Source organism: Bufo gargarizans, chromosome 2, assembly GCF_014858855.1.
Source record: "Bufo gargarizans isolate SCDJY-AF-19 chromosome 2, ASM1485885v1, whole genome shotgun sequence".
NCBI lineage: Eukaryota > Metazoa > Chordata > Amphibia > Anura > Bufonidae > Bufo > Bufo gargarizans.
This window is the reverse complement of record NC_058081.1, coordinates 714,689,977-714,704,226: the sequence shown is the minus strand read 5'-3', so window position 1 is coordinate 714,704,226 and position 14,250 is coordinate 714,689,977. Positions and strand designations below refer to the sequence as shown.

General features: G+C 44.9%; 1 long non-coding RNA gene across 1 annotated transcript in view; it reads right to left on the bottom strand.

Moving 5' to 3' along the window:
* Positions 1-14,250, bottom strand: part of LOC122927095 — a 35,936-nt gene that overhangs the window by 7,919 nt on the left and 13,767 nt on the right. Inside the window, exon 2 of the long non-coding RNA XR_006387754.1 lies at positions 6,225-6,341. This is a non-coding gene — a long non-coding RNA (uncharacterized LOC122927095). The remainder of the gene's footprint in view (positions 1-6,224; positions 6,342-14,250) is intronic.

The following is a 14,250-nucleotide window of genomic DNA, read 5'->3' as shown; positions in this document are numbered from 1 at the left end:
GCGGAGTTCCGATCGGAGTCCCAGTTTAATCGCTGGGGCTCCGATCGGTAACCATGGCAACCAGGACGCTACTGCAGTCCTGGTTGCCATGGTTACTTAGCAATAGTACAACAGTAGAAGATTCATACTTACCTGCTTGCTGCTGCGATGTCTGTGAACGGCCGGGAGCTCCTCCTACTGGTAAGTGAAAGGTCTGTGCGGCGCATTGCTAAAGAACTGTCACTTACCAGTAGGAGGAGCTCCCGGCCATTCACAGACATCGCAGCAGCAAGCAGGTAAGTATGAATCTTATACTGTTGTACTATTGCTAAGTAACCATGGCAACCAGGGCTGCAGTAGCTTCCTGGTTGCCATGGTTACCGATCGGAGCCCCAGCGATTAAACTGGGACTCCGATCGGAACTCCGCTGCCACCAATGATGGGGGGGGGGAATGGGAGGCCGCACACTGCCACCAATGTTGTTACTGCTATAGAGGGAGGGGGGGCGATGGTGGGCGCACACTGTGCCACCAACGATTTATTACAATAGAGGGAGGGAGGGGGGGCGATGGTGGGGGCACACTGTGCCACCAACGATTTATTACAATAGAGGGAGGGAGGGGCGGTGATGGTGGGCGCACACTGTGCCACCAACGATTTCTAACATTAGAGGGAGGAAGGGGGGGCCCGATGGGGGGCGCACACTGTGCCACCAACGATATTCAAACTGGGGAGGGGGGGGGTCTGCCCCCTGCTGCCTGGCAGCCCTGATCTCTTACAGGGGAATATGATAGTACAATTAACCCCTTTAGGTGCCGCACCTGAAGGGGTTAATTGTGCTATCATATCCCCCTGTAAGAGATCGGGTGCTGCCAGGCAGCAGGGGGCAGTCTTGTACAAAGTTTGCAGTGTATTCTAACTAGAAGCGTCCCCATCACCATGGGAACGCTTCTGTGTTAGAATATACTGTCGGATATGAGTTTTCACGAAGTGAAAACTTAGATCTGAAAAAGCTTTTATGCAGACGGATCTTCGGATCCGTCTGTATGAAAGCAACCTACGGCCACGGATCACGGACACGGATGCCAATCTTGTGTGCATCCGTGTTCTTTCACGGACCCATTGACTTGAATGGGTCCGTGAACCGTTGTCCGTCAAAAAAATAGGACAGGTCATATTTTTTTGACGGACAGGATACACGGATCACGGCCTTGGCTGCAAAACGGTGCATTTTCCGATTTTTCCACGGACCCATTGAAAGTCAATGGGTCCGCGAAAAAAAACGGAAAACGGCACAACGGCCACGGATGCACACAACGGTCGTGTGCATGAGGCCTTATGGAGATGAAGATGTCATTTTTCAGCACGACCTGGCACCTGCTCGCAGTGCCAACACCACTGGTAAATGGTTTACTGACCATGGTATTACTGTGCTCAATTGGCCTGCCAACTCTCCTGACCTGAACCCCATAGAGAATCTGTGGGATATTGGGAAGAGAAAGTTGAGAGACGCAAGACCCAACACTCTGGATGAGCTTAAGGCCGCTATCGAAGCCTCCTGGGCCTCCATAACACCTCAGCAGTGCCACAGGCTGATTGCCTCCATGCCACGCCGCATTGAAGCAGTCATTTCTGCAAAAGGATTCCCGACCAAGTATTGAGGGCAGAACTGAACATAATTATTTGAAGGTTGACTTTTTTTCTATTAAAACACTTTTCTCTTTCAGAAGTCAAGGTATTTCGAGTTACTCTTTTTGTATTTCTCAACGTGGAATCACTTATTCAGCCTGATTTTGTGGTAATTGTCGTCTTTGGTCCACATCGTTGTGGCTCAGGGAGAAATGTTGTTCTCTAAATCCATTTGTATACTATATTATATGTCTCATGTGATTCTGGAAATGGAGATGTCTTTCGCATACAATGTCATGGCGGCTGTTTGTCTGACTTGTTTTTCTATACAATAAAAATAGATTCAACACTAAAAACACTTTTCTTTTATTGATCGGATGAAATATGCTATTTTTTTAGATAGGAATTTGGGGTTTTCATGAGCTGTATGCCAAAATCATCAATATTAAAACAATAAAAGGCCTGAACTACTTCAGTTGTGTGTAATGAATCTAAAATATATGAAAGTCTAATGTTTATCAGTACATTACAGAAAATAATGAACTTTATCACAATATGCTAATTTTTTTAGAAGGACCTGTAGTATACCCAGCACAGCGCCATCCATCGTATAGTGGCCATGCCTATTATTACAGCTCAGTCCTATTCACTTGAATGATTACTGAGCTGCACTAAGTCCATGTGACCAATAAACGTGACATCACAGGAGGAGAATGAGGCTCCGCAGCCACCTCCAACCACTGATCAATAGGTGTGACAATAGTTGGATCCCTACCAATCAGATATTGATTACCTATTCTGGGGAACATCTCAATAGGTGTGTCCTTTCTGCAGCAGCTCTCTGTATCTCAACTCAACGGATGTGTCCTTTCTCTAGCAGCTCTCTCCCTGCCTCAGCTCAAAGGCTGTGCCCTTTCTGCAGCTGCTCTCTCCCTGCCTCAGCTCAAAGGCTGTGCCCTTTCTGCAGCTGCTCTCTCCCTGCCTCAGCTCAAAGGCTGTGCCCTTTCTGCAGCTGCTCTCTCCCTGCCTCAGCTCAAAGGCTGTGCCCTTTCTGCAGCTGCTCTCTCCCTGCCTCAGCTCAACGGCTGTGCCCTTTCTGCAGCTGCTCTCTCCCTGCCTCAGCTCAAAGGCTGTGCCCTTTCTGCAGCTGCTCTCTCCCTGCCTCAGCTCAAAGGCTGTGTCCTTTCTGCAGCAGCTCTCTCCCTGCCTCAACTCAAAGGCTGTGTCTTTTCTGCAGCAGCTCTCTCCCTGCCTCAGCTCAAAGGCTGTGCTCTTTCTGCAGCAGCTCTCTCTCTCTCCATTAAAAGGATGTATTCTTCCTGCTGCAGCTCTCTCTCAGTCTCAACTCAAAGGGTGTGTCCTTTCTGCAGCAGCTCTCTCTAGCTTAACCCAAAGGGTGTGTCTTTTCTGAAGAAGCTTTCTCTCTCTGCCTCAGCTCAAAGGGTGTGTCCTTTCTGCTGCAGATCTCCTTGTCACAGCTTGGAGAGGCAGATCGTCCGGCATCACTGCCTTTGCCTCCTTTCCAGAAAAAGCTTCACAAATGCCCCACATATTAATAGAGCATGCATCTGGAGGATGAAACTGAGCATGTGTGACCACATAACCCAGTAAATGGACATGCACATTACTACATAGACTGAACACCAGGGGGCGCAGCGATAATGAAATAAAGGGAATATCTTGCAGCGGGAGCATTTTTGTAACAGAAAGTAAATTACAAAAATAATGAGTATTTCTAAATTATATTAAACTAACAATTAGCTTGGGACAACCCCTTAAAGGGACGTTAGTAAAAGGGGAAGGATAACCTCACACATGCATGCACTAGTATGGCAGAGCCGGGCTCAGCTTCATTGTCAGCCACGTTGGTTGCGCCCGAGCTTTCCTTACTGTTATTTCTTCTTTAGTTATTTATTTATTTTTTAATATTATTTTTTTGCCTCCATTTTTTTTTTTTTACTTTTTAGATTTTTTTTAAAACTTTTTATAATGTTGTAAACCGTGTTTCACTTCCAAATGTAATTTTAAATCTGCCAGTAATTAAAATACTTTTGCTTCTCTGCGCGGCCGCCCTTCCCCCCAGCGTGGCCCATTCCTGCCCCTTCTGCTTTTAAAACCTTATCGTCCTCCACTCTTATCTGTCCAAAATTGCTTTTTCCCATTGCAGGGGCCATCAGGTTACGGAGCAGATTGCTTTTTCTCTGGCATCGTTTTGAACTGAGGCCAAGCTGAATCGAGGTGAGAAGTCAGTCCCATGTCATCAAGTATCCACCATCTGTAAAGAGCGCCCTCCCAAAAAATCTTAGAAAAACAAGACAATAAAACCCCTGAGCCATCCAGCATTCCATAGACCTGATATACATCATACATATGCACTTATTATCCCACTACTCTTCCTGTGTTCCTGTGTCATTCTTCACTGTAGGTCTGGCATTCTATTCATTGATTAGTAAGATGAGTGGAGCTATATACCTGATGGGAGAGTACTGGATACAGTGTTCCAACGCAAAAAAAAGATGGTAAGATCCCAGTTGGATTCACAGATATCATAAGGCCCCAACTTAGTAAGCTCCCCCCAGTAACATTTTTGAATCATTTACAAATTTTTCATGTTCGTGAAGGTATATTTTTATTTCATACTATTACCTATTAATAGGAGGAGCTCAATGCATTCAAATGTATAGTTACCATTGAACTCAAAGTAAGCTGTAATAATTTCCATGCACTGAGCTCCCCCTAGTGGTGGCTGCAGAAAAATAAAGGCGTTCAGCACCAAATCCCACCACTATGGGACCCATAGCAATACCCTGGTCAACCTCCGTGGTAAGTGCACATATAAAGCAAGCAATGCTGAAAACATCACTTATATTTTATGACACACTTTCTTCCACACCCCACCCTTTACTATGCTTTGTGTGTCAGTCATCACTGCATTTCTGGCATTATTATCTTGGGTTGCTTAGTATAGTGCTCTGTGTGTCAGTCCTCACTGTATTTCTGCCATTATTAATATGGGTTGGTTAGTATATTTCTCTGTGTGTCAGTCTTTACTGCATTTCTGGAATTATTATCATGGCTTGGTTAGTATAGTGCGCTCTGTGTAAGTCCTCACTGCATTTCTGGCATTATTATCTTGGGTTGCTTAGTATAGTGCGCTGTGTGTCAGTCCTCACTGTATTTCTGGAATTATTTTCATGGCTTGGTTAGTATAGTGCGCTCTGTGTAAGTCCTCACTGCATTTCTGGCTTTATTATCTTGGGTTGCTTAGTATAGTGCGCTGTGTGTCAGTCCTCACTGTATTTCTGCCATTATTAATATGGGTTGGTTAGTATATTTCTCTGTGTGTCAGTCCTCACTGCATTTCTGGCATTATTATCTTGGGTTGCTTAGTATAGTGCGCTCTGTGTCAGTCCTCACTGCATTTCTGGCATTATTATCTTGGGTTGCTTAGTATAGTGCTCTGTGTGTCAGTCCTCACTGTATTTCTGCCATTATTATTATGGGTTGGTTAGTATATTGCTCTGTGTGTCAGTCTTCACTGCATTTCTAACATTATTGTCATTTTTTTGGTTACTGTTCTGATCTTTGTGTCAGTCTGTACTGTATTTTTTGGAATTATTGTCATGAATAGGTCAGTGAAACGATGGAATCATGGCACCATAGGAACTTTCTCACCACCTAAGGACTGGCAGGAGATCAAATGGAATCATGGAACTTTAGATAAAGGAAGTTTAGACACAGAATGGCAGTTAAATACAGAAAGTTCCCATGGCAACACTATCTACATTGTGAGGGAATTTACTGCCGGATATGGAGAATTTTCTGTATTCCCAGCATCGGTGGCTCAGTGGTTAGCACGGGTCCTTACAGCTCTGGGTTCAAATCTGATCAAGAACAACATCTGCATGAAGTCTGTATGTTCTCCCCGTGTTTGCTTCGGTTTCCTCCCACAAATAGACACATTGGCTTCCTATGGCATTGACCCTGGTGTGTGTCGGAGCTCAGTGCCTTTACCGGCAGCCACTTCCTAAGGGGTCCCCTCAGCACCATAAATGTCCCTGCTTGCATTGTGTCCACGGTCCACCTCAGGGTCCCTCTGAGCGTCATTTCCCTTTTCTCTGCCCCGGGTTCATTTTTCTGATAACATTTCGGATGACATGCCTGGAAAGTTTATGGAAAGTTTCCGGAACATTCAGAAAATATGTTTTTTAGGGTTATTAGGGATGTCAGATTCCTCGAAGAAATATTACAGATAACCACGCATGCTTACGGTATCTTTACACGCTTGCAACACAAATGCTTGACCCTTGTAAACTAAGATCCAAGAGTGAGTCCAGAAGTGATCTCCTCCAAAAGGAAGAAAACTACCTGATACCAGTAGGGATGAGCGAACCCGTGGAAGTTCGGGTTCGCCAGGTTTAGCCGAACTTCAGGTCAAAGTTAGGGTTCGGGATCAGAACTTAACCCCGAACCCGGACCCCATCAAAGTCAATGGGGACCCGAACTTCACTTTATTATTTATTTAACCATGTTATAATGGAAAACAATAGCACTTTTAAGAAAGAATGCTAAATAAAATAGCCATTGAGGGGTTAAAATCATTTTAAAAAACTCACCTCATCCAATTGATCGCTCAACCGGTATTCTCTTCTTTCTTCTTTCTGCAGAACCTAAAGAACACGTTTTTCTTTCTGCAGAACACGTTTTAGACCACGGTGACGTCATTGCAGGTCCTGCAGAAAGAAGAAAATACCGGCTGCATGATCAAGTGGATGAGGTAAGTTTTTTTAAATTGTTTTTAATCCAAGTTTCCGAAATAAAAAAAATTCTGGGCCTTCTCCTCAACATGGGTCTAACCAAAAAGCATGAATTGCGGTCATATTGGTCCACGATCCCAATTCATCACATGCCCATGTTCTCTGCTGCCATGTCCAGGGCACGATTTGAGGCCATCCTGCGTTTCCTGCACTTTAGCGACAACACCACCTCCAGTCCCAGAGGCCACCCAGCTTTTGACCGGCTCCACAAAATTCGGCCCCTCATAGACCACTTCAACATCAAATTTGCAGATTTGTATACCCCTGAGCAAAACATCTGCGTAGACGAGTCCCTTATACATTTTACTGGGCGCCTTGGCTTCAAACAATACATCCCAAGCAAGCGCGCCCGGTATGGGGTCAAATTGTATAAGCTCTGTGAAAGGGCCACAGGCTATACCCACAAATTTCGGATCTATGAGGGTAAAGATCAGACTCTGGTGCCGGTCGGTTGCCATGACTACCTGGGGAGCAGTGGGAAGACAGTCTGGGACTTGGTGTCACCCTTATTTGGCAAGGGGTACCATCTTTATGTGGACAATTTCTACACAAGTGTGGCCCTCTTCAGGCATTTATTCCCAGAACAGATTGGCGCCTGTGGTACCGCGCGAACTAGTCACGCGGGCTTCACCCAACGGCTCGTTACCACCCGTCTTGCAAGGGGGGAGAGGGCTGCCTTGTGTAACCAAGAACTGCTCGCGGTGAAATGGAGAGACAAGCGTGACGTTTACATGCTCTCCTCCATTCACGCAGACACGACAATACAAATAGAACGGGCAACCCGTGTCATTGAAAAGCCCCTCTCAGTCCACGACTATAACCTTCACATGGAAGGGGTGGACTTCAATGACCAGATGTTGTCTCTGTATTTAGTTTCCCGACGCACCAGACGCTGGTATAAGAAGGTGTCTGTATATTTGATTCAATTGGCTCTGTATAATAGTTTTGTTCTCTACAGTAAGGCTGGGAGAACAGGATCCTTCCTCAAATTTCAGGAAGGGATCATCGAGAACCTCCTGTATCCAGGAGGTTCCGTGGCCCCATCCACCAGTGTAGTTAGCCATCTACACAAGCGACATTTCCCCAATGTCGTTGCTGGTACCTCAACCCAACCGTCACCCCGAAAAAGATGTGTCTGTAGCAGGAGTGGAATAAGGCGTGACACCCGCTATTTCTGTCCTGACTGCCCTGACCACCCTGCCCTATGCTTAGGGGAGTGTTTCCGGAAGTACCACACACAGGTACACTTAGCATAGGGATCACATTTCACAGGACAGGCACACAGGGCTATTAGGGCCCATTCACACAGAGCTGCTGCAAACCTCTCCTTTCACCTGGGACAAAGTGCATAATGCACTTCGCCACATCTAAAAATAAAATCAAAAAAAAAAATCACCAGTAAGCAAAAAAGTTAACGTTCAGTTCAAAAAGTTAAATAAAGTTTATATGTTCTGTTCAAATGTTATTATAAAGTTAATAAAATTTATTGCATTGCGGCCTGGTTTTTTCTTTTGCTTTGTTTTTTTTACCTTCCAGGTGGACCAACCGATCGACTAGCTGCAGCACTGATGTGCATTCTGACAGAAGCATTGCGCTGCTGTCAGATTACACAGAAGTCAGTGTATGCAGCGCTGCAAGACGAGATTTCTCCTCTGCAGTAAAAGATACGTTTGCCGGGGCATATGAGCTGAGGGGGCGGTGTTCATATGCTTTGGCAAACACTTTGTATATAAAAAAATAAATAAAAATCCCGGCAATGATTTATTCATCCACATTGATTGATGTGAATGGAGAAATCGGGTTTGCCAGGGCATACGAGCTAAGTGGGTATGGATGTAGGGCGGAGCTCCTATGTCCTGGCAGACGCCTTTCCCCTCCTTTTTTTTTTTTTGGCAGAGATTTTTTCATCCACATTGATCGATGCGAATGAAGAAATCTGTGCCGTTCATTTTTTCTTTCAGCCCAGAGGCTGAACGGAAAAAAATATATATCATTACCTGTATGCTCAATATAAGGAGAATAGCAGAAACTCCTAATGCTGGCCATACATGTAATGATTGCGGAGACCCTCAAATGCTAGGGCAGTACAAACACCCCACAAATGACCCCATTTTGGAAAGAAGACACCCCAAGGTATTCGCTGAAGGGCATACTGAGTCCATGAAAGATTGAAATTTTTGTGCCAAGTTAGCGGAAAGTGAGACTTTGTGAGAAAAAAAAACAAAAAAAAAAATCAATTTCCGCTAACTTGTGCCAAAAAAAATAAATTTCTATGAACTCGCCAGGCCCCTCATTTCCAAAATGTCTTCTTTCCAAAATGGGGTCACATGTGGGGTATTTATACTGCCCTGGCTTTTTAGGGGCCCTAAAGCGTGAGAAGAAGTCTGGGATCCAAATGTCTAAAAATGCCCTCCTAAAAGGAATTTGGGCCCCTTTGCGCAAAAGGCGCAAAAAAGTGTCACACATGTGGTATCGCCGTACTCAGGAGAAGTTGGGCAATGTGTTTTGGGGTGTCATTTTACATATATCCATGCGGGGTGAGATAAATATCTTGGTCAAATGCCAACTTTGTATAAAAAAAAAAATGGGAAAAGTTGTCTTTTGCCGAGATATTTCTCTCACCCAGCACGGGTATATGTAAAATGACACCCCAAAACACATTCCCCAACTTCTCCTGAGTACGGTGATACCACATGTGTGACACTTTTTTGCAGCCTAGGTGGGCAAATGGGCCCACATTCCAAAGAGCACATTTCGGATTTCACTGGTCATTTTTTACAGATTTTGATTTCAAACTGCTTCTCACGCATCTGGGCCCCTAAAATGCCAGGGCAGTATAACTACCCCACAAGTGACCCCATTTTGGAAAGAAGACACCCCAAGGTATTCCGTGAGGGGCATGGCAAGTTCCTAGAATTTTTTATTTTTTGTCACAAGTTAGCGGAAAATCATTTTTTATTTTTTTTCTTACAAAGTCTCATATTCCACTAACTTGTAACAAAAAAATTAACTCACTATGCCCATCACAAAATACCTTGGGGTGTCTTCTTTCCAAAATGGGGTCACTTATGGGGTAGTTATACTGCCCTGGCATTTTAGGGGCCCAAATGTGTGGGAAGTAGTTTGAAATCAAAATCTGTAAAAAATGGAATTTGGGCCCCTTTGCCCACCTAGGCTGCAAAAAAGTGTCACACATGTGGTATCTCTGTACTCAGGAGAAGTTGGGGAATGTGTTTTGGGGTCTCATTTTACATATACCCATGCTGGGTGAGATAAATATCTTGGTCAAATGCCAACTTTGTATAAAAAAATGGGAAAATGTCACGGCTGAGGATGGGGAAAACCCTCAGCCGTGCGATGCCAGAAGATGTTAAGCGCTGCTTGGCCAGGACGACAGTATTAGGGAGCAGGTCACCTCCTATCGCGTCCCTAAACTGACCCTGACTCCTAATCATATGAGTCAACCCTGAAGGTGGGAGGACTCATACACCGGATGCCTTGGGGTCCCTGCTAGCCCTCAGGATTGCCTTGGAACAAGGAGCAGGGTAAGACGACCTGTTCTTCCTAGCCACGGAGGAACAGGAGTTTCACTAGCCAAGCTGCAAAGGGAAGAGGACATAAACAGCCTATGGAAATGGCAGGAGGATGAAAAGCACTTCCACACCTACCTGCCACAGACACACAGACTGGATCCCGTGCAATACAGCAAGTGTCCACACCCAAACACCAGCGGACACAGCACACACACACACAAACACAAAGGAACCCAGATCCATAGGTGCATAACATAACAAGGAAAACATCAAGTGGACATCACATAAACTTAAGAATCACAATTAGTTTATGACCACAAAGGTGGCCCCCACTGGCAGATGGAATATACAGGAGGATGCTCCAGCTAACCATGGCTGAAGTACCCCCCTGAACTGCACTATACACTGAGGCTTTATAGGGCCAAGTAGTCACACCCACATAGAGACACACCCAGTGTTCACACACACAGAAGGGAATTAACTCTTCCAACACCAGGGAAGGGAAGACAGCAACTTAAAGGGGAATACACACAAATAAACCCTGTGCACACCAAACAAGGAAAGTGCACACATACAAACCAAGTTGCCAAGTACAACCGCATGCACTTACAGCAAGCTGCCTAACAACAGCTCAGGCTGCTATGCTGCAACAGTACAACATAACTTGTTGCCTGTGGCAACCACAAGTGAGGCAGCACACTAGCGGCCCTCACCTGTGGTTGAACACCTACATACAAACCGCAGGCAACAGCATGCAGTTCAAGAGTCACGACCATGACCATGGCCGTGACAGAAAAGTTGTCTTTTGCTGAGATATTTCTCTCACCCAGCATGGGTATATGTAAAAAGACACCCCAAAACACATTGCCCTATTTCTTCTCAGTACGGCGATACCACATGCGTGACACTTTTTTCCAGCCTAGGTGGGCAAAGGGGCCCACATTACATAGAGCACCTTTGGGATTTCACAGGCCATTTTTTACACATTTTGATTTCAAACTACTTCACATGCATTTGGGCCCCTAAAATGCCGGGGCAGTATAACTACCCCACAAGTGACCCCATTTTGGAAAGAAGACACCACAAGGTATTCCATGATGGGCATAGTGAGTTCATGGAAGTTTAAAAAAAAAAAAATCATCATTTTCCGCTAACTTGTGACAAAAAATAAAAAGTTCTAGGAACTCACTATGCCTATCAGCGAATACCTTAGGGTGTCTACTTTCCGAAATGGGGTCATTTGTGGGGTTTTTCTACTGTCTGGGCATTGTAGAACCTCAGGAAACATGACAGGTGCTCAGAAAGTCAGAGCTGCTTCAAAAAGCGGAAATTCACATTTTTGTACCATAGTTTGTAAATGCTTTAACTTTTACCCAAACCATTTTTTTTTTTTACCCATTTTTTTTTTATTAAAGACATGTAGAACAATAAATTTAGCAAAAAATTGATATATGGATGTCATTTAAAAAAAAAAAAAATTACAACTGAAAGTGAAAAATGTCATTTTTTCGCAAAAATTTCATAAAATTTTGATTAATAACAAAAAAGTAAAAATGTCAGCAGCAATGAAATACCACCAAATGAAAGCTCTATTAGTGAGAAGAAAAGGAGGTAAAATTAATTTGGGTTGTAAGTTGCATGACCGAGCAATAAACGGTGAAAGTAGTGTAGTGCAGAAGTGTAAAAAGTGGCCTGGTCATGAAGGGGGTTTAAGCTAGGGAAGCTGAATTGGTTAATAGTGGCCCCTGCCCCCATGCTTTCACAGTGACCTCCCTTTAACAGTGACTTTCACAGTGACCGCCCCTTTAACAGTCACTTTTACAGTGACCGCCCCTTTAACAGTGATTTTAATAGAGACCGCCCCTTTAACAGTGAACTCCACAGTGCCCGCCCCTTTGACAGTGAATTCCACGGTGCCCGCCCCTTTACCAGTGAACTCAGCGGTGCCCGTCCATTTAATAGTGGCCCCTGCCCCCATGCATGTAGCAGTGTAGTTGTGCCTTCATACGTCATATGACTGAATATTTCAGAACCTGCAAACTGCTAAAACCTGTGATCAGTTGTTATGGCAACCTGGAGTTGGACCTGCGAGCTTCTATTGGCTGATAAGGGACATGTGACCATGTGTATGGCAGTTAGGATTTAGGTGAATGGCTGCCAGGCTTGTATTGGCTAATGCAGGTCATTTTTTGAGAATATCTCGGGAACGGTAAGTCCTAGAGAGCTGAGACTCCCACAAGAATTCTTTCCAAGTAGCAAGGGATGTGTATACCAAGTTTCATTGAAATGGAGGGTTGCGTTTTTGCGGAACATACACACATAGATACACACATACATACGTCCTTTTATATATATAAATATATATATATATATATATATATATATAGATTTTTTCTTAAAAATGCTATTATTTTCTGTTATAACCATGTTATAATGGAAAATGATGAAATTACGCAAACACTGAACCCGAACCCGAACTTCAGTGAAAAAGTTCGGATTCGGGACCGATTACCCGAACTCGCAAAGTTCAGTACGAACCCGAACTTTGCAGTTTGAGTTCGCTCAACCCTAGATACCAGCCAAGCCACAGACTTATTCAAAAGGAAGAAAACTACTTAACACCAGCCAACCCAAAGACTCCTCTGAAAGGAAGAAAACTACCTGGTACAAGTCAAGCCAGAGACTCCTCTGAAAGGAAGAAAACTACTTGGTACCAGCCAACCCAAGGACTCCTCAAAAAAGAAGGAAACTCTCATGTACCAGCCAAGCAACAGACTCCTCCAAGAGGAAGAAAACTACCTGGTACCAGCAGGGGTATAGCTAAAGGCTCATGGGCCCTGGTGCAAGTGTTCAGCTTGGGCCCCCCTTCCCTCAGTGCTTTGTGGCCAGGGGCAGGGAAACATATAGCCAAATTCTTGACCTAACCCCTTCCTTCCAGACAGAAGTGTAACTTGAACAGCATGCACTTTCTATAAGGCTCCATTCACACGTCCGCAATGTGTTTTGCGGAGACACGGAGACACGGATCCGCAAAACACGGAAAGCAGCAATGTGCGTTCCGTATTTTGCGGACAGCACATTGCCGACATAATAGAATATGCCTGTTCTTGTCCGCAATTGCGGACAAGAATAGGACATGTTCTATTTTTTTGCGGAAATGGAAGCACGGATGCGGAAGTGCGGATCCGCAAATGTGGATGCGGACAGCACATTCCGTCCCCATAGAGAATGAATGGGTCCGCACCCTTTCCGCAAAATTGCGGAAAGGATGCGGACCCATTTTGCGGACGTGTGAATGGAGCCTAATACTGGTGTCTTATGTGGAACAAAGGTCTTTGGGTCCCCTCAGGCTCCTGGGCCCGGTAGCGACTGCTACATCTGCAACCCCTATAGCTACGCCCCTGGGTACCAGCCAAACATAATACTCCTCCAAAAGGATGAAAACGACTTAGTACCAGCCAAATAAGAGACTTCTCCGAAACTAAGAAAACTCCCTGGTACAAGCCAAGCTGTAAACTCATCCAAAAAGAAAAAAGCTACCTGGTACCAGCCAAACCAAAGACTCCTCCAAAAGTAAGAAAACTACCTGGTACCAGACAAACCAATGATTCCTCCGAAAGAAAGAAAAATACCTGGTACCAGCCAAGCCACAGAGTCCTCCAAAAGGAAGAAAACTACCTGGCACCAGCCAAGCCAGAGACGCCTCTGAAAGGAAGAAAACTACTTGGTACCAGCCAAGCCAGAGACGCCTCTGAAAGGAAGAAAACTACCTGGTACCAGCCAAGCAACAGACTCCTCCAAGAGGAAGAAAACTATCTGGTACCAGCCAAACATGAGACTCCTCTAAAAGGATGAAAACTACTTTGTACCATCCAAATATGAGACTTCTCCGAAACTAAGACAACTCCCTGGTACAAGCCGAGGCGCAAACTCATCCAAAAGGAAGAAAATTACCTGGTACCAGCCGAACCAAAGACTCCTCCAAGAGGAAGAAAACTACCTGGTACCCGCCAAGCCAGAAACTCCTCCAAAAGGAAGAAAACTACCTGATACCCGCCAAGCCACAGACTCATCCGAAAGGAAGAAAACTACCTGGTACCAGCCAAACTAAAAACTCCCCCGAAAGAAAGAAAACTACCTGATATCAGCCAAGCCACAGACTCATCCGAATGGAAGAACTACCTGGTACCAGCCGAACCAATGATTCCTCCGAAAGAAAGAAAACTCCCTTGTACCAGCCAAGCCACAGACTCCTTGTCATGACCATGTTATGGCCGTGACTCCTTGGGAGC